Below are 19,650 nucleotides of genomic sequence, written 5' to 3' on the forward strand. Positions count from 1 at the left end.
TCCTGGCCCAGCCCACCATTGGCATATGGCTCCCAGAAGGATTTGCAGAAGTGAATGTGGCCCCAAGGCTGAAAAGGTTTCCCCAGACGTTCTATGCATTTTAGGCATTAACATAATTGATTTGTATTCTGTTACTTTATGCTGTACATCTGACCTCCTTTGGGGGAAAGGGTGACACTTAAATATAATTAATTGCATTATAGCATATAATGACTTAATTAAATGTAATTAAATAAATACATTAAGCAGCAAAGAACTTGCAGTCTGTTATAGACATCAGGGCGGCACCTTCCTATACTCTTTCCAGCGCCTGAGAAAAACCTTTCAGTTTAGGCAAATGTGTCCTGACACATGCAGAATATTGACATGTGTTTTAATCAGGATTTTAGCTTATCATTTATTTTGATTACTTTTTTAATGTTTCAAATAGCTATTTTTAACTGTTTGCCTTTCACTGTTTTATTCTTCCTGTAAACCACTTTGAGGTTTTTATTTTAACCATGCAGTATATGAACCTCGTGAAGTTGATAATGAAAACAAATAGCATCACTACAATGTTTTTAAGGTTGCATTGACATTCGCATTTGCAGCCACAATGCTGGTCCCTTTCGGGGGGGGGGGCTGCTAGGGTAATTCGGCCATCAGATTTCACAAGAAATAATCTACCCCAAATAATCTGCAACTTGATGGCGCAGCATACATTCACATCCTGGATTGCAGTGTCTGCCTGTTCTTCAGATTTACTTGCATCACTTCCTCTTTTTCCCCACACTTGCTTTTTATAGCCTGATTTTTCTGGCTCTCCGGTGGGGCTTAATTTGAGCCAGGGAAATGGTTTGAAGCACCATAACCCAGCCTTTAGCATTCTGTATGTACAAATTGGAGGGATATAGGGTGGCCGTTTCTGCATTGTTACCTTTTTACAGGAGAAAGAAAAGTGAGGAGGTCTCGTTGCACAAGTGGAAATCCTTGCACTGGCAGGACATGTTAGCTGGATACAACCCAAAGGCAATTTAATGAAGTCCATTTTTTACTGCCTGGGAAGGGGAGAGGCACTTGAAGGCTTTTCTGCCACAATTATTTGGTTGGATTTGGATTATTTACTATTACTACTACTACTACACCCTTAATCAAAAGATCTCAGCAGGGAGGTTCGCAGAATAAAATACAATATAAAACACAAGCAAATAATCAAACCAAACCAACAAAACAATAACTCCCTTCTTCCCACAGACACCTTAATTAGGTGATTGACTGATTAATGAAGTGCTGTCCCCAGGGAGGGTCTCCTGGCATCTATAACTATATAATAAAGGCATCAGGCAAACCTCCCTGGGGAGAGCATTCTATCAATGGGGAGCCACTAGAGAAAAGGCTCATTCTCATGTTGCCACCATCCTATATGTGACTTGGCTACTCTGTTCCAGTACATTTTGGGTATGGTGGTACTTCTCTGTACTTAATGGTCTTATGGCAAGCCAGTCCTACTGTGTTTTGGAGCCCTGATGTACATGTTGTGGAGTGGGCCCCTCCACCTCTTCCCCCAAGTCCTACCCTGAGGTCACTACCTTACACATACTCATTATGAGATCTGCAGAGTGCATCCATATGTGGGATTGTGTCTGTCATAATGAATGAGCACTGCTTAGAGATGGAGCAGCTCACACATAAACACACAGATTGCTAGTTATTGGAATAGAATTGTAGAGTTGGAAGAGACCCTGAGGGTCATCCAGTCCAAACCCCCTGCAATGCTGGAATCTCAACCAAAGCATCCATGACGGATGGCCAGTTAACCTCTGCTTAAAAACCTCCAAGGAAGGAGAGTCCACCACCTTCTGAAGGAGCCCATTCCATGCTCAAACAGCTCTTACCATCAGAACATTCTTCCTGATATTAAGTCTCCTTTCTTGTAACTTGAGGCCACTGGTTTGGGTCCTATCCTCTGGAGCAGGAGAAAACAAGTTTGCTCCATCTTTCATGTGACAGCCCTTTGGATAGTTGAAGGTGGCTATCATATCACCTCCCAGTCTTCTCATGTCACCGCTGTCCCTCTTATCTATCTATAAAGTAATTCTAGCAGTGTGGACCTATCAATTGGTTTAATATTTCACCAGATATACTCCTCCCACTTCATTGCTATGAACCAAGGTGACTCGCCTGAGTTCAGGTTTCTGAGTTCGGTTCATTCCAGGAGACTGTGGTATTCTCCATTGCTTACTGCCCTCCCCCAAAACTCCTCCCACAGGCTACAGGTACAGTAATTCTCATTTTCTTCCCCCCCCCTTTTTTTAGATGATCTGTATTGAATTTTTAGTAACATACTATACATACACATACATTATATTTCACATTTGTTCTTGCTCTCCCAAGCTGACTTCCCTCCTTCCTTCTTCCGGCTTTTTTATGTCATCTTTAACTTTTTGCAATGTCTTTGTCCATTTTATATATAATTGTTCTTCTTCAATGAGTAGTTCTCATTTTCATTACTTAATAAACAAGCCTTCATCTTCTTTTTTAATCCCCCCAATTTGCTATAATTATCTTAACGCATCTGCCTTAAATGCTCTTAAAAGACATGTATCTTTGAAGTGCATGTATCCCATGCCATATACCATTGAAGACTGCTAAACCTGTTTCATATACTCTTCATAAGAGGTGATGGGCACAATCCTGTAACATATCGTATAAGAGTTTAATTCCGACAGAATTCAATGGCTCTACATGAAAAATCTGAAAAAGATTAAGTCTGAGGTGACTTGTTAATATTTAGCCAAAAACAAAACAAAACAACTACAAGGGTTTCAAAGCTCCAAACCATTTCCAAAGGAGTTATCCCACTGCTGGATCAAAACAGTGGCACATATTATGAGAATGATATTGTTTCTAACCCTGGAGAGATTGTATAGAGACAGCATATACACTGTATGATAGATATCATACAGGCATATAATAGTGTTATGCCTGGATATCTCAGTTGGTTAGGAGTGTGGTGCTAGTAATGCCAAGGTTGCAGGTTTGATCCCCATATGGAACAGCTGCATATTCCTGCACTGCGGGGACTGGACTAGAGATGATCGTCAGGGTCCCATGCAACCCTATGATTCTATGAAAATGGTGCTGCTTAGAATCCTGGAGATAACATACAGACTTCATGATTAGCAGCCCCCATTTGTCCTTTAAAGCCATCTAAGTTGGTGTCCACGACCGGATCTCATGGCAGCAAATTTCACAATCTGATTACACACAGCGTGTAGGACTACTTCCTCTTTGTCAGTCCCGAATGAACCCAATCACCAGATGAACTCAAGTTCTAGTATTCTGAGAAAAGAGTGATACAGGCTGCTTTGCAAAGAAGGAAGGTGGGGTTCGAGAGTTTATGGCCCTTCAGATGTTATCGGGCTGCAATTTTCATCCACTGCAATCAGAATGGCTTGGATGATGGGGAGTTGTTGTCCAACAACATCTGGAGGGTCACAGGTTCCTCATACCTGGGATAAGGGATACTGAATCTGGGATGGGGGCTTGCCGGGCTTAGCATCAGAACTTTCTGTTTCATGGCTCAGGGGAGTGCCTCTGAGCATGTGTAGAATGTCTTTCTTTTTAGCAGCAGTGGGGAATTGGTGGCCTTCTAAATAGTGCTGGGTGGATGCAGGTGGCACTGTGGGTTAAACCACAGAGCCTAGGGCTTGCTGATCTGAAGGTCGGCAGTTTGAATCCCTGCGACGGGGTGAGCTCCCATTGCTCAGTCCCTGCTCCTGCCCATCTAGCAGTTCGAAAGCATGTCAAAGTGCAAGTAGATGAATAGGTACCGCTTTGGCAGGAAGGTAAACAGTGATTCCAAGCGCTGCTCTTGTTTGCCAGAAGCGGCTTAGTCATGCTGGCCACATGACCCAGAAGCTGTACACCAGCTCCCTCAGCCAATAAAGTGAGATGAGTGCCACAACCCCAGAGTCGTCCGCAACTGGACCTAACGGTGAGGGGTCCCTTTACCTTTAAATACTGCTGGAGTTCAACTCCCATCATCCCCAAACATTGGCTATGCATTGTCCAGCAGCACCCAAAGGGTTGCAGATTCCCCACCTCTGTCTACATATATTTCTAATGTTGGAGGCAGAGCAAGAGTTTCTTGTTTAATCCTGGCTCAGCTCTGGAGGACATCAGCCTATAACCTATTGTTTTGGCTGCTTTGTTAGGAAGATTACTGGATAATAGCCCAGAAAAGCTGATTAATGTTGCATCATTGAGCATAAATTGGTTAGGCAATTGTGTCCTGATAGCTGGTAATCTCTGTGTTTTTGAATGAGACACCCATCAAGAGTTTGTAGGAGGCAGCATCCCTCCAGCGGAGGAGGGGGTCCAGAGACAAGGTGTGAAAAAGGTGTTTGCAGTTTGGAAGAGAGAGTTAGACACAATGAAAGAAAAAGAGGGGGGGGGGACCCAAGTTTCCAACTGCAGGTATTGGAGTTAGCCAGAAGTGAGGGTGCAGTCTTGGAGAGCTGCCCAGGTTCCTCTCTGGGGGATCTCCTGCCTCGAAGGAGTGCCAGTTGCCTCCACTTGTGTTGTACTTGTAGATTAGTTAATAAGACACCATGAGTCTACAGTAGTCTCTCAACCAAAGAAAACTAAGCCCTGCCCGACCCACTGCTCAGAGATGTGGGGAACATGTAACACTTATAGCAACAGTAGTGGTAGTAGTAATGAGACAGCTAATTGATGCTTTTGAATTATGGTGCTGGAGGAGACTCTTGAGAGTCCCATGGACTGCAAGAAGATCAAATGCATCCATTCTTAAGGAAATCAGCCATGAGTGCTCACTGGAAGGACAGATCCTGAAGCCAAGGCTCCAATACTTTGGCCACCTCATGAGAAGAGAAGACTCCCTGGAAAAGACCCTGATGTTGGGAAAGATGGAGGGCACAAGGAGAAGGGGACAACAGAGGCCAAGATGGTTGGACAGTGTTCTCGAAGCTACCAGCATGAGTTTGACCAAACTGCGGGAGGCAGTGGAAGACAGGAGTGTCTGGCATGCTCTGGTCCAGGGGGTCACGAAGAGTCAGACATGACTAAATGACTAAACAACAACAACAATAACCACCACCACCACCACCACCACCACCACTCTTGAGATAGTTGAAACCTCTATGTACATAAGCTATGATGGCACTATTTTGAGGGGGGTTGACTTAACCGGGTGTGTAGGGAGAAATGCCAACAAGGTGGTTCTGATTACTTCTTCCCTCCCCCAAACAACCAAAGTAAGAATGGACATTTCTGCAATTTCCAGTGCACCTAGTGAGAATCAAATCCTATTACACAATCTGTATCCATGGCTGAATTCCAATGCTATTTTATTTTGCTTTGATTAATTGATACATTGTACTTTTATTATATATCTCATTTGTATTAATGTATATTGTTGTTCACTCCTTTGGGAACCTTGAGGTAAAAAGCAGCATATAAATAAACCACACCATAATGACAATACACAACATTTGTATGGCACTTTTAAGTCTTCAAAGTGTTTTACATGCATTTTCTAATAATCCTCAAAACAAGTAAATGTACACAAAGAGGAATTAGATGTGTGTTAGAAATTGCATGCAATTTAAATGCAAATTTTCCAACTTTAAAAATCCACAAAAACCAGGATGGAATGGACCAATGACTAAGCACATGACAGGCACAGAACAGAAGCAAGCTGGAAAAACAGCCTTGTAAGGCAGGGATGGGAAAGTCACAGTTGGTGTCAGATCTTTCATCTCTCCCCCCCTCCCCCTTGCCAATGATCCCATGTAGCAACTTTGTCAGGTGGGTGGTGCCAACTTGAATAAATATTGGGAGGGCCCAGGTAAGCCCTGCCCCTACATAATCAATCACAAGACCTGGTGTGCACCCACCATTTGAATGACAGTGTCCATTAACTTTGTAGAGGGCCTGGTCCCCTCAAATGTTTTATGGGGAGCGAAGGGACCTTGGCCCCTAGGAGTTGGCTCCTAGCCATCATTTGCACGCACGCACACACACACAAACCAAATATCCCAAACTACGAATGACTTTTAACATTATGACCACAATCCTGGGAGCAAGCAACACTGAACTGCTTTGAGAAGCCATTAATAGGATTGAGCTGTTACTCATCTACAGGCCCTTTTAAATCCCATTGAATTTGATGGAATACAATGAAGGATGCAGGGACACAGGTGGCACTGTGGGTTAAACCACAGATCCTAGGGCTTGCCAATCAGAAGGTTGGTGGTACAAATCCCCGCAATGGGGTGAGCTCCTGTTGCTCGGTCCCTGCTCCTGCCAACCTAGCAGTTCGAAAGCACGTGAAAGTGCAAGTAGATAAATAGGTACCGCTCCGGTGGGAAGGAAAACAGCATTTCTGTGTGCTGCTCTGGTTCACCAGAAGTGGCTTAGTCATGCCGGCCACATGACCTGGAAGCTGTACGCCGGCTCCCTCGGCCAATAAAGCGAGATGAGTGCCGCAACCCCAGAGTCGGCCATGACTGGACCTAATGGTCAGGGGACCCTTTTCCTTTACCTTTAATAAAGTATGCTAGGTTGAAGAGTGCAAAGGAAAGAAAGCAAAGTGATTGGGGCCCTGATCCTGAACCAAGCATCTCACAGAGCCAGGTTTTTTTTGAAACCATTGAGGCTCCCAGCCTGTGTGTGTGTGTGTGTGTGTGTGTGTGTGAGAGAGAGAGAGAGAGAGAGAGAGAGAGAGCGCGCAAATGCATGTGGGGAGGGTGCCAAACTGGGTCTTTGACCCAGGTGAAATAAAGTCTAGTTCTGCCTCTGCATAAACTTCTCAAATACAGCCCCCCTGCCCTATAGATTTCAAGGAAATGGCAGAAAGCCCATCATAAGAGGGAAGGGCCATAGCTCCGCAGTGGAGCACTTGCTTTGCACGTCTAATGTCCCAGGTTCGATCCCTGGCACCTCTGGGTAGGGCTGCCCTCTGCAAGAAACCCTGGAGAGCCACTATCAATCAGTGCAAATGATATTGCCAGATGGGCAATACTTAGAATCATAGAAATGTAGAGTTGAAGGGACCACGAGGGGTCATCTAGTCCAGCCCCGTGCAGTGCAAGACTCTCAACCCACACCCCACCCATCCAATCTGAAACCAAACTGGATGGACCCTGTTTAGTTTTGCAAACCTGCTGGCAGTTTTATTGCTGTGCCATTGGGGACTCGGTTTGGGCAGCTCCCTGGGCTCCTATGAATTTGTCCCATTCATAATGTCCAGATCCTAAACTCTGCCAAACCCTTCTTTCCCTGCCAGCCCCAGTTCCAGCTCCCCCTCCCTGCTTGCTGTAACCACTGACCCCTCCAGCCAGGGCCGGATTTAGGTTTGATGAGGCCCTAAGCTACTGGAGGTAATGGGGCCCTTTATATGTCCAGCTGTCCTTTGTCAACAACAAATTGTTGCTGGTTTTTGTGTTGAATATATGCTATATGGCAATTTATGGACCTAATATCTAAAGCCCTTTGCACATGTTGCCATGCAACCAGTCCATGCAGAATGTAGGCACCCTATATAGAGAAATGAGCAAACCAGTGATATTTTAGGGAGCAGGCGGACCCATTACTGACATCACAGGAGCCTACACAACACAAAACACTGTAGGTTTTATTTTGTTTTTTATCTTATATGTTGGAAATGTACACCTAGGGTTTTTTGCCCTTTAATTTTTTTGGGGGGCCCCAAGAGTGTGGGGCCCCAAACTATAGCTTGTTTAGCTTATACCTAAATCCGGCACTGCCTCTAACCACTGACCCCTCCAGCACGCGCGGCGCCGGACTGTTTCCCACCCCCACTCCCCATCTCCTTCCTCTCCGGGAAGGAAGGAGTTAAGTTTGGGAGCGCAAGACACGTTGAGGGGGAGTCGCCCGAGCCGAGGCAGCAAAAACATCGGCGCGCATTCCTGGGCAGTGCTCAGCTGCCAGCAGCTGATTAAAACCATCTCTCTCGCTGTGAGTGGCTCAGGCCGCCGAAGGCTCGCGCGGGGCTCAATATTTAAGCGGAGCCGCCGCTGCGTCAGGGCGCTTGCCGGCTTCCCGTGGCGGGATCATGTGGGGAGAGGCGCGGCGCTGAGGCTGGTAAGGAACGCGCTTTCGGTAGGGGAGGCAGGCAGGCAGGCAGGCAGGCAGGGAGGCTCCGGTTTGCAAGGTCTGTTTGCAGCCACGACCGCGGCTTCTCGGAGGCGTCCGAGTGACATGTCCGCGTTTTGCCTTCCCCACCTCCCAGGAGGTCTCCTGGGGAGGCACGACGAGACCGGCGGAGCTTCGGGATCGACCGGACGAGCTGCCTCGCCGCCAGGCAGCCGGGGAGCCTCCGAGGGGTGGCTGCTGTCCGCTCGAAGGGGCCTGTTCTGAACAGGGTTCACACGCACACGCAAACGCACACGCGCCAAAAACATACCCTACACACACGCTGGGTCTCGGTCGGTCCCCAAGGCAGCTGCGCCTCCGAAGGTCTCCAGGTGGCCTTGCCAGACCTGGGAGGCAGGAAACAATGGCTATATTTTGGCCTCTTGAATTGGGAATTTGCATTCCACTCTCTAATGCTGGGTTGCTTTCTGTACAATACCTACAGTGTTTCCTTAGCTTGCTTTTTTTTATTAAAAAAAAATCACCTTGCAGCCAAGAGTGCTGGGAGCTGCTATTATTATTGTTATTGTTATTATTATTGTTGTTATTATTACTACTACTACTACTACTACTATTTGAGTTTAATCTTGCCGCAATTGTATGGTGGAGTAATGGAATGAGTGGGGAGGGCGACAAAGTAGCCAGTTCTAAATGTGGTGTTTTGCCTGTAGTGTAAATGTAGCAATCCGGCTTGAGGAGAATGTCCCTGCCACAGCTACCCCTTTAAGAGACCAGGACTCCCGGCATTTCTTAGGAAGGGGTGCGGGGAGAGCGGAATCCTAGGAAAATAAACAAGCAATGGAAGGGGGCTAGGTCAAGGCAGGCAAATGTATACAAAACAATAAATCTTGCCATTGAAATGGTCGTGCTGGAGAGCTTGGTTTGAGCAAGCTGAATAAAATAAGGGAGCAATTAAGCCGCGGAAAGTCGGAGGAAGCATCCCTTGAGACATTGCTATTCAGTTGGCACAAGGGTATCCTCTGCACAGCACTATTCAAGGATGAGTGGAGCTAGAGTGCATCTGTTGTCCCATGTTGGCTATCTCTTGTTTGCATCTGCAGTGCCTCGCTGATTGGTTAGACTTGAACTGGGCCCTGGAAAATGTCATGGGTAATGGTTTTTGTGATCCCTGGCTTGTGTCCTAAACGTGGCAGCTTTCCCTAGAGTAGGGCACCTTCCCAGGTGTCAAATGCTCCTGTAACTTCTTCCTTACCCAGGTGGAAACAGTGGTCCATTTAAAAGCATGTGGGAAAACAATAGAAAGTAATAAGTCCCCAAACCCTGGCTGAATGGGTGGTTTAGTGTGTGACTTAACAACTTGCCCCAAGGGCTTATCCCAGGAGTTCTTGGTATAGGGTGGTTTGGAAAGGCTAGTTAACATTTTTAAAACCTCTGGAGTTCTGGGATTGTGTTGCCTTTCTTCTCTCCCCCTCCCAGAGGTAGGAGGAAAAATAATTTCCTAGAGGATAAAATATTGGATTTAATACACATGCATCTGGAAGAGAATTTGTAGGGCAAGAAAATATGTACAGCAAAAAAATAAAAAAAAATACAGCACTCTGGAAAGCTGAATGAAATACTTGAAGCCATTATGGTTTCAGGGGAAAGGGGTTGAGTCTTGTCAACTATGGTTGTGGGGAGGGAGATATTGAAAAGTATCTGAAGAACGTAGGACTAATGTGGCCAACAGGTTCATGTCTTGTGTATGAAGAAAGGTTTGCCACTTTCTTGGCCTCCAGGATCAGCAGAGCATATACAAGCTTAGTTCCATACCAAGAAACCTCACCTTTCATGTCCAAAGCCTTGGCTGACTTGTTGAGGCACAAGACCAGTGAAACATGGCAACTCTAGAAGCATGCAGTCTCAAAACCCTTATTTATATCAATTTGCTTCACTGAGTTCCTTCAACTCGATCAGCAGTCATTCCGTCAGGCTATAGAAGGTGGATCTGCCAGACTTCCCCATCTGCTTTGCTGATAGACTAGTGACTTTTGGCAGTTTCTCCTTGAAATCTTTCTAGTGCCAGAGTTGGTTTCCTTCCTCCCAATCCCTTTTCCTTTTGTAAGCATGGAGAGGGATTGTCATATGCTTGACCTTTGACTAAAGAGCAGGATCAATGTGCTGTAAAGAAATAAAATTGTTGGCCCCAGAAAGCCCTTGATGGAATGCCATCAGTATCGGCATGTAGACATCTTTCCAGCACTTGGTTTGAAGCAGGGTGGTGGTGCTGCCAAACAATTATTGCCCTAAAATAGAAATGCATGTTTCTGCAGAAAAGGAACTAATGGAAGATGAGGAGCAGGTGAGTTGTATTCACAGGTGTAAGGAGGAGAGGTGTGGTAGGCTAATCACCAAATAGCCAAAAAGCCATGGCTTCTGTTAATGGGATCAAGTGTAGATGGGCTGAAAGGAGGGTTTCATGTTCCACTTCTAGTAGTTTTAGTGTAACTAATTGGCTGAACCGTCTTTTTTTCCTTTTTTTTTTCCTTTTTTTTTTTGCTATCCACCTGCTTGTTTGAATGAAAGTAGAGTTTGCAGAGGTAGAAGCATTTCAGGCAAAGCTACTGTGACTTGCTTTTTTCCTCCTCCCTCCCAATCCCTATTCCTTTTCTGCTGTATCATTCTTAGATAGCAAACAGGTCAAACTCTTATCATGGAGGCTTTTAAATAAATTTTAAAAAACCTGCCTTGCAAGCGGAAAAAGTAAGAATGCCTAGACCTTTCTCTCTGCAGGTGTAATGCTTAACTGTGGTTAATAAACATTATGTCTTAACAGGACTGTAGAACTTGCAAGCAAGCCTCTGATCTAGGAGTCCAACTTGACTGAAATCCAGAACTTTTATTACCCCTTTAAGCTTAGGGGTGGGCTTAAAATTTCTGTGGCAGATAAGGCAAAGCCATTTTATTAATCAGCTGCCCCTTTTGAGGAGCCATATGAGATCTTGTGGAGTCACAGCATTCTTTAAGGCGGGGAAATGCCTAGTCATTCCTTCGGTCACAGCAAGAAGATGAAATGTCAAATGGGAACGCTTAACCTAATGAGTTATCTTATCACGCTCTGTGTATCTGGGATAAGCAGAGTTCATCACCAGGCCAATATCTGCTTGGAAAAAAACACCCCAGCTCTTGTTAAATGTATATGTGGATGTGCATATGCATTAATCAACAGACATCTTCCAAAAGCATGAGGTTTTTAACCTGGTAGTGTGCATGTTCATTACCCTAGCCACTGGTGGGGGGGGGTGTAGAATTCACTGACTGGTTGGCTAGATTGGTGCTCCCTGAGTAGGAAAAGAGCCCCTAATTAAATGTTCTCGAATAATCCTTGCTTGAGGTTGTTTGTTCCAAGTGGGGCATGCCACTCAGCAGTGTTCTAATGGAATTATTTCAGATGGCTGAGGCAGAAGTTGCCTTTGGCAGAAATCTCGTTTTATGGAAGTAAGGGGACCTCTGTAACATGGCATGATGCCCCTAATCCTTCTGAGAAGTTGCCTTAACTGGAAATGAGGGTTTTGATGGGATGGCAGCTTGGATTAAGGGTGGGGAGGAGGAACAGAAACTTGCGCTGGGCTGAGACGACTTCCCGGAAAGTATTGAAGTGCCCCCCCCCCCATATTAATGCAAACTTGACAAGAAGCTATTTCTGCAGAAATATTGTTACTTGATGGGAGAAGGTAGCAGATTGTGTGCTGCTCCTCTTTAAATATTGAACTTCTCAGGACTTTACTACTAACCATGTAACAGGGCCAGCTAAGGACAAAACATTGGCTGTCAATTCTCCATCACTGCCTGCTCAGCAGTTCAGAATGCAACTGAGTAATAAAATGGGGGGAGCTATTGAAGCATAGGTCTCAGCCAAAGGATGGTGCTCCTTACCCTGACTTGGAAGGAAAGGCATGTATGTTTTGCTGTATGTTCCAGGATGCACCAGCTGATAACCTCAGATGTTCTGTAAAGCTGTCTGGTGGCCGCAGATGTGGTCTTTGCAAGGAACTGTGTGCGAGAGAATTCACCAGTTAGATCTGTTATGTTGAAGCCGGCTACTAAGTGCAGCCAGTTCCTCTTGCTTGGCAGGATAATCGTTGAAATGAAAGCTAACCGCAGTACCTACAAATTCCACTTGCAGTTGCAGAGCAGTTAGCTTACAGGGGTGCTAATACACTGTTGCTTGGCTGCTGCTAATACTGTATACTCTTGATTGGCTACTGACACAATCATCCTGAGATCTGCAAATTCTGTAATGCATTTGGTTCACACAACAATGTTATAATTCTGGGGCCCACATGCCAGCAATGAATAGACCTTGCATTATTTGATTCAAGGCCAAAAGCAAGAACTTTCTGGCGCTGACATAGCAGGCCATGTGACAAAGGCAGAGCAGAATTCCAGTGATGCATTCCTTCTGGATTAATACAGGCAAATCCTGCAATTTGGTCAAACTTCGTTATGGCGTTCTAAACATAGCTGCTCACCCCAATCTGGAAACCACCCAGGGTATATTTCCTGGCTCTTGCTGCATAATCCTTATGTTTCTTCCCCATTAACTTGCCATAGCTGGGCTTGCAGCTATTGAGGGCTGGGGAGAATAGTCCCAGGCATAGGTCCTCCTTTTGAGAGAATCCTCTGTTTGAAGGGCTGTGGTCAACATCTAAATTAAAAGATGAAGAGCCATTGGAAGGGATAGCAAGGAACTTCGAAGTTTAGCAGCAGCAGTTAGTACCTGGAAAGCAGACTGAGCACATATTCTAGTCTCCCGGTCTCTTTCCTACTGCTGTAAATATATATTATAGTTCTAAGCTTGTGTGTTATAAACTGACTTTACTTCAACCATTTACCTGTAACCCTAAACATTTTTTTCCAGGGGGACCATTTTATTAAGGGAAATACATGGCTATATACTGTTGAACTCCCTGATTGCTGAGCTTTCTCCATATATAACCTAGAAGGTTTGTGTTACTCTGTCACTGATGTTGTTGGCTATGACAGCTAAAAATGTGGAACACTTGATAGGAAGCGCTGGCCGCATAATCACCCCATGGAAGTGAAAGCAGGACGTGGGAGGTGACCCAAATGGGATTCATCTAAGTGGTTGGCTAGTTCTTAGTGTTCTTACAACAGAGGAAAGATCTCTTGCTGTCAGGGTGGTTTTTGCAGCCAACACTGTCACAACTGTTTAGCCCTTTTTAATGAAATGACTTGACTCTCTTCCACTGGAGTTTTTTACTTGCTAAAAGACTCTCTAGGCAGCTGTACTTCCAAGAATGTCTGTCCCATGATTTTGACTGGGATGCTTGACTCAAGCTGTGCACACAGCTTACACTTAAAGAACATGACTTCTCCAAAGAAATCTGGGAAGTCTGGTTTGCTAAGGGTGCTGGGAATTGTAGTGCTGTGAGAGGTAAAATTTCCAGGATTCTTTGGGAGACACCATGTGCTTTAAATGTGTGGGTGCTTAAGCCGCCTTAGTGTCTAGCAACCTGGGAGCCAGTTCACAGAAGTGCCTTAAAACTGTTAGAAAACCATTGGCATCTTTCAATGAGAGATGACTCCCAGTCACCCAAGTCATTCTCATGGTAGCGTGATTGGAATTCCTCTGCGTTTGGTGGGATTCTAGGCCTCAAGTTAAAAACCTTTTTTACAGGCAGCTGGAACTGAGTGCAAAATCCAGAGCTGTGCCAGTTGCAACAGACCTTGCCAAGTATAGTTTTGTGAAAGTGCTATGGGATGACTAAACAGTGTGGTAAGTGTGAAGCAACCTAGAACAGCAGCATCTGGGTTTAGTTGTACAAGTCTGCATATAATATATAGCCAGGTGTTAATTCGGCCTCTTCTAGCGCACAAAAGGAAGATAATGGCCCACCTGTAGCATTGTTGAGCATGGACATCATTGTTTCCCTGCCAATATTTCAGATCAAATATAGGCAAGTACCCATGACCGGGGCCCCTCCCACAATGAGCAGGAGGACCACAAAATCGGCATCAGGTTCAGGGCTGACATAATTGTATTGTGATGTAGCTTGCAATGCCCTCTACAGAGGGGTCCCCCAGGAAGACCATTAAATCCAGAGTCTGAAATTGTCCAGCTGAGGCCCCATTTACAGTGCAATGATGAAAGCTGCCCTTTGCACCCTCTGTTCTTTATCCCTGTACTGTGCCCTAGATCATCCTGCCCTGGTTCCTGAAGCAAGGAATGTTGCAAAATGTACCCATAAACCTAACTTCAGTGGATCTCGTTGTCTTCAACAGAGAAGCTGCACCATGCTGTTGGATTTAAATAGGCTGTTGAAGTGAGTGGCTGGGAAGCACCTAACCCATGTAATGGGGCCTTCTTGGTGGTGGAATGCCCTCCCACCAGATGTCAAGGAAATAAACAACTATCTGACTTTTAGGAGACATCTGAAGGCAGTCCTGTTCAGGGGTGAAGGAGGGGAGGTCTGAGGGGGGTGGCCCACCCCGGGTGTCATCCTTGAGGGGGGGTGACAAAATAGTACACTGAGGGGGGCATCACTTACCGCGGGGCCTGGCCTGTAGCACACCCGAGCCACGCGTCTCTCCTAGGATTGATGCGTGGCTCGGGACCCCCGCTCCCGAAACAGCAGTGTGGGACTTGCGTCTGCCAGGTGGACTCCGTGGGTGCCTCGCCATGGTGCCCCCGTGCGTGGATCACCACAGTGCCCTCGTGTGGCGCCCCCATGTGCAGATCGCCATGGCACCCTCGTGTGGTGCCCCCATGCATGGATCGCTGTGGTACCCTGCCCCCACCGCTCTGGGTGCCAGAGCAGCTAGCTAAGCCCCTGGACCTGTTTAGGGAAGTTTTTAATGTTTAATGTTTTATTGTTTTTAATATTCTGCTGGAAGCCGCCCAGAGTGGCTGGGGAGGCCCAGCCAGATGGGTGGGGTGTAAGTTGTTGTTGTTGTTGTTGTTGTTGTTGTTGTTGTTGTTGTTGTTGTTACATACATACATACATACATACAGGCATGCACCGCAAGATGGCATTCCCGGGGTGGGTGGGTGGTGTTGTGTAGAACATTAATGGTTAAGGAACCCTTAACATCTTGCAAAATAGGAACAGTTACCAGAAAATAAGCATTTGGAACATATGGTATCTGTGCACTACAGACTTAAAATAATTTCCTCTGCCCAGAGGATTCCCATTAACTGTAGTCTCATTGCTTCTAGAGAATCATTTGCATTAACTTTAGGTATAGGATGAGGAAGTTTGTGGCAGTCAAAATGGTATAAAATCTTACGTGCTGCAAGGAGGTTGCTTTTGGTAATGATAAACTCGACATAATTTGGTAGGTGCCTTCTGAACCTTTTTTAGATCACTCTTGGCTTTTAACTGCTAGAAAGAACAAAGATGGGAGCAGGCGAAGTTGCCAGAGTAATCCTGGTTTTATGTGGACACCATGTAATTCCCATGCCACAGATGTTGACAGCATGGGGTGCTCTCACCATAAGAAGCTGCCCTTGCGCAGAATCAAACCATTGTTTCATCTAGCCCATTCTTGTCTATATTGACTTGCAGTGGTTCTCCAGGATTTCATAGAGGTTTCCCTCCAGCCCTGTTTGCAGATGTCAGGGTTTGAATCTGGGAGCTTCTACATGCAAAGCAGATGCTTCTGTCACTGAGCTCTTGCCCAGGCATGGGTTTATCACCTCATCTGCTGTTTGAGGAAATGGTGTCATTCACTTATAGTGCTTTTTAAGAATACATGTATTCTAACGCACCTTACAAAAATCAAAATGCAGTGAACCACTTAAAAGTAAAGCTAAGCTGGTATAACAGCCTTTCTCAATCTTGGGTCCTCAGATGTCATTGGACTACAACTCACATCATCCCTAGCTAGCAGGACTAGTGGTCAGGGATGATGGGAGTTGTAGTCCAACAACATCTGGGGGCCAAAGGTTCAGAGAGGCTCTGGTATAGTGTGCTGCCTTAGATGATATCTTAAGTCATACTTGGAGTAGACCTATTGAAATAAATGAGCTTAAGTTATTCGTGAGTGAATGTTTAAGTCCATTGATGTAATGGGTCTACTGGTATTACTTGATTGGATCCCATCCTGAGCTATGAATCAAGAATAATGTGTCTGATATCTTGCCTCTTCTGGAAACGTGCTAGGTAGACGTAGGAAATCTGTTCTCTTCTGGCCTAAGTCTCCCCCACCTGCAATTTAGGGGATAATAAGGTAGGCGTGCCCAACCTGGTGCCTCCAACTCATAGGCTTCCTAAACAATTTGTGGAGAGCAGCAGGTTTGTCAAGGCTCCCTTACAGGATGGCTGTAACTAGATTGTGAAGTGTTTGTGAACACTTGAAAGCACTCAGAACAAATGTTTTTCAGTATTAAATATTGGAAATACTAACTAAAAATTAAATCAATTTTTGGATAGGAATTTGGAGGAAGGTTTCATGTAAGCTCCCCACCCCCTCCAAAAAAAGTAATAAGCAGCTTGTATATTCAACTTACTCTGGGTACCAATAATGGGAATCCTTTGACCCCACTCTTTCAGAGGATGTATGCTAATCGGCATTCAGGAATAGTGTACAAGAAATGCATTGTGTCTTCAGCATCAGCTTTGCAACTTGCCTCCCCCTCCCCCTTGAAATAGGTAGCTTCAGGAATGACTGTCCCCCTCTCTTTGTCTTGCCTGGACCTATGCATACCATGACACTTAGTAGAATAGGCACAATAGATAATGCTGTCTTTGCAAATACTTGACATAATTGCTAGTGCTATATTCTACTCAAGTGGAATGCAACCAAGTAATACTGAATTCATGCACATGGCTGAGCAAAGGATAAAACTGTCAGTGTTATCTCTAGTGGGAGGTGCAGTTATTCCTTTCTATTCCGGATCACACTCCTTAGTTGCTGTTTCCAGGACATTGCAGACCAGATGAAAAAAATGCTCCTTTGTAAAGTACAGTGAATCTATCTTAATACTGAAAGCCAGACCCTATGTAGGGATGGGTAAAGGACAAATGTAGTTTCCCCTTGCTTTTTGGCAAATAATAACCTATTTTCTAATAGGTAGTAAAGTGCAGGTCTCCCCTTGGTGCTTGATGAAGGGAAAGTCTAACTGGCTTCAGGAAGCAGGGGTTGAGCAGACCCAGAAAATACTTGGTTTTAGAAGTCTTTCCCGTATTACATGTGAAAAGGATCTAGGGGTCTTAGTGGAGTGCAAGCTTAGCATGAGTCAACAGCTGCAAAAAATGCTAATAGTCCCACTCTTTTCTGCCTGGTCAGACCATGCCTGAAATACTGTGTCCAGTTCTGGGCACCACAATTTAAGAAGGATATTGACAAGTTGGAACATGTCCACAGGATGGTCTGGAAACCAAGCCTTCTGAGGAACTGTTGAGAGAATTAAGAATATAAGACAGAGTTGTTCTGCCTGGCCTTTGACTTGGAATCAACTTGATCCCCTCCCCCTCTTTCCTTTTTCCTTTCTTCTTCTGTGATGGAACTCCTAATTTGGGGACTTCCCTGGCTTTTTTCTGGCCTATGTAGGACCGGTCTGGATAGTTAGCCTTGGTGAAGATTTGACTTTTTCATCCCCAAAAAGTTTTTGATTTGAGTTTCTACTGAAATAAGGCTGCATTTTAATGTTGTACTTAATCTTGTTTTTAAGTTGTATTTTAATAAATTGTTTTTACCTGGTGTTAGCCACCCTGAGGCCGGTCTTGACTGGGGAGGGCAGGGTATAAATAATTTATTAATATTATTAGCCTGGAAAAGAGGAGACTGAGAGGAGATGTGATAGCCATCTTCAAATATCTCAAGGGCTGTCACATGGCAGGTGGAGCATGCTTGTTTTCTCCTGCTCTGAAAGGTAAGACCCAAACCAATGGCTTCAAATTGCAAGAAAGGAGATTCCGACTAAACACCAGGAAGAACTTTCTGATGGTAAGAGCAGTTTGACAGTGGAACGAATTCCCTCAGAAGTTGGTGGTCTCTCCTTGGAGGTTTTTAAACAAAGGTTGGATGGCCATCTGTCAAGAATGCTTTAGTTGAGATTCCTGCATTTCAAGGTGATAGCATACTCCTTAGATCAGCCTTTCTCAACTTGTGGGTCCCCAGATGATGCTGAACTACAACTCCCATCACCCCTACCTAGCAAGGCCAGAGCTCAGGGATGATGGGAGTTGTAGTCCAACATCTGGGTACCCACAGGTTGAGAGCCGCTGCCTTAGATTGTGGCTTAATGCCCTCCTGCTTGCGGCTACTTTGCTGTCTTTTAGGTAATATGTAGTTACTTAAAAACCCAGCTTGTGTAACTCAGATACATTTCTTGCCATCCACGAGTATCCAAAATAGCAACACTTAATCTCTTACCTTTTTAAAAGTCTCTAATGCTTTAAATGTAGTAATATAAAAGATTTTTAAGATCCTGTTCTGGATAAATGTATGGAAAGCAGATGTGTCTCTGAAAGTGCTTTTGGTTCTTGGAACTTAAAACCTCCTACCCTGTAGTACTTCATGAATTACAAGTGAGGCCTAGAAGAAGGGCAACTCCACTGAGACCCTTACAATTTTCTGCAAGCATGGTGAAGGCTGTAAGCCTGGATTTGGGGGCCGGCACAGTCATTGGGCACAGTGAGGCAGTGTCCTTGGGTAGAAGATGGCTGGGATGCTGTGGCAAGGTTTCAGGGAAGAATTGTGTGGCATATGGCCTACCTTGCACTGGAAGAGGATGCTGTTCAATTGCTATCACTGAGGGTAAGGTAAGGCCTGCCAGTCTATCCATAGAATGAGGAGGAGCATTTTGTCCTTCACCAGTGGTGGCTGGCATCCATTGATCAGAAGACAAAGGAGCCCAACAGTAAGCAGAGCCAGAATCAATCAGACGGACACAACGATTCTAGTTTTCTCCCATTTTCCTCAACACAGCGTTCTACAAGGGCAACATTGAGGCTTGGGAGGAGGAAGTCAAGGCTACCCCCTGGACTGGTTGTGGTAGAAAAGAAGGCAGGTGGGGGCTGGCTGAGGTTGGTGGGCAGTGCCCCATTTGCCCAAATGGACAACCCACCACCATCCTTCCCATTTGGCAGTGAAACACCTTGGGTTGAACTCTAGCCACATGGCTCATTGATCACCAGTGGTGGGGGAAACCAACAATGGCAACTTGCATAATAAGACATTTTCCCATCTCTCTAACATAACTTGTGATGGTAAACAACAAGTACTGATATGAACGCAGTGGACAGATGGTTCATAGAGCTGTTGCTCGGTTAAAGGACACTTAATCGGCTGGCATGTTATTGACACAGTACATCTAAAAAGAAGGGTGTTCTTCTAGAAGCTGTGTGTGTGTGATGGGCTGATGCCAGGGGTTAGCATTGTTGGACGCTTGCAAGCAGAGCAGCATAGTCCTGCGGCAGTCCCTTGGCTGTTTCTGCCCACTGTTTGTGTCTTCTCTCATTATACACTGGCTTTGCTTAGTCAATTGTTACCAGGATTTATTTTCTCTCTGGAAGAAGAGTT

General features: G+C 45.3%; 1 protein-coding gene across 3 annotated transcripts in view; it reads left to right on the forward strand.

Moving 5' to 3' along the window:
- Positions 1–7,912: 7,912 nt before the first annotated feature.
- DAB2 (DAB adaptor protein 2) overlaps positions 7,913–19,650 on the forward strand; it is a 34,136-nt gene continuing 22,398 nt past the window's right edge. For 2 of the 3 annotated variants that reach the window (XM_081881449.1, XM_081881450.1), the window contains exon 1: positions 7,913–8,109. The gene's annotated coding sequence lies outside the window, so the exon portion shown is untranslated. The remainder of the gene's footprint in view (positions 8,110–19,650) is intronic. The other variant, XM_081881451.1, reaches the window with a different exon arrangement.

The sequence above is a fragment of the Podarcis erhardii genome (assembly GCF_964252035.2).
Source record: "Podarcis erhardii genome assembly, chromosome: 11".
NCBI lineage: Eukaryota > Metazoa > Chordata > Lepidosauria > Squamata > Lacertidae > Podarcis > Podarcis erhardii.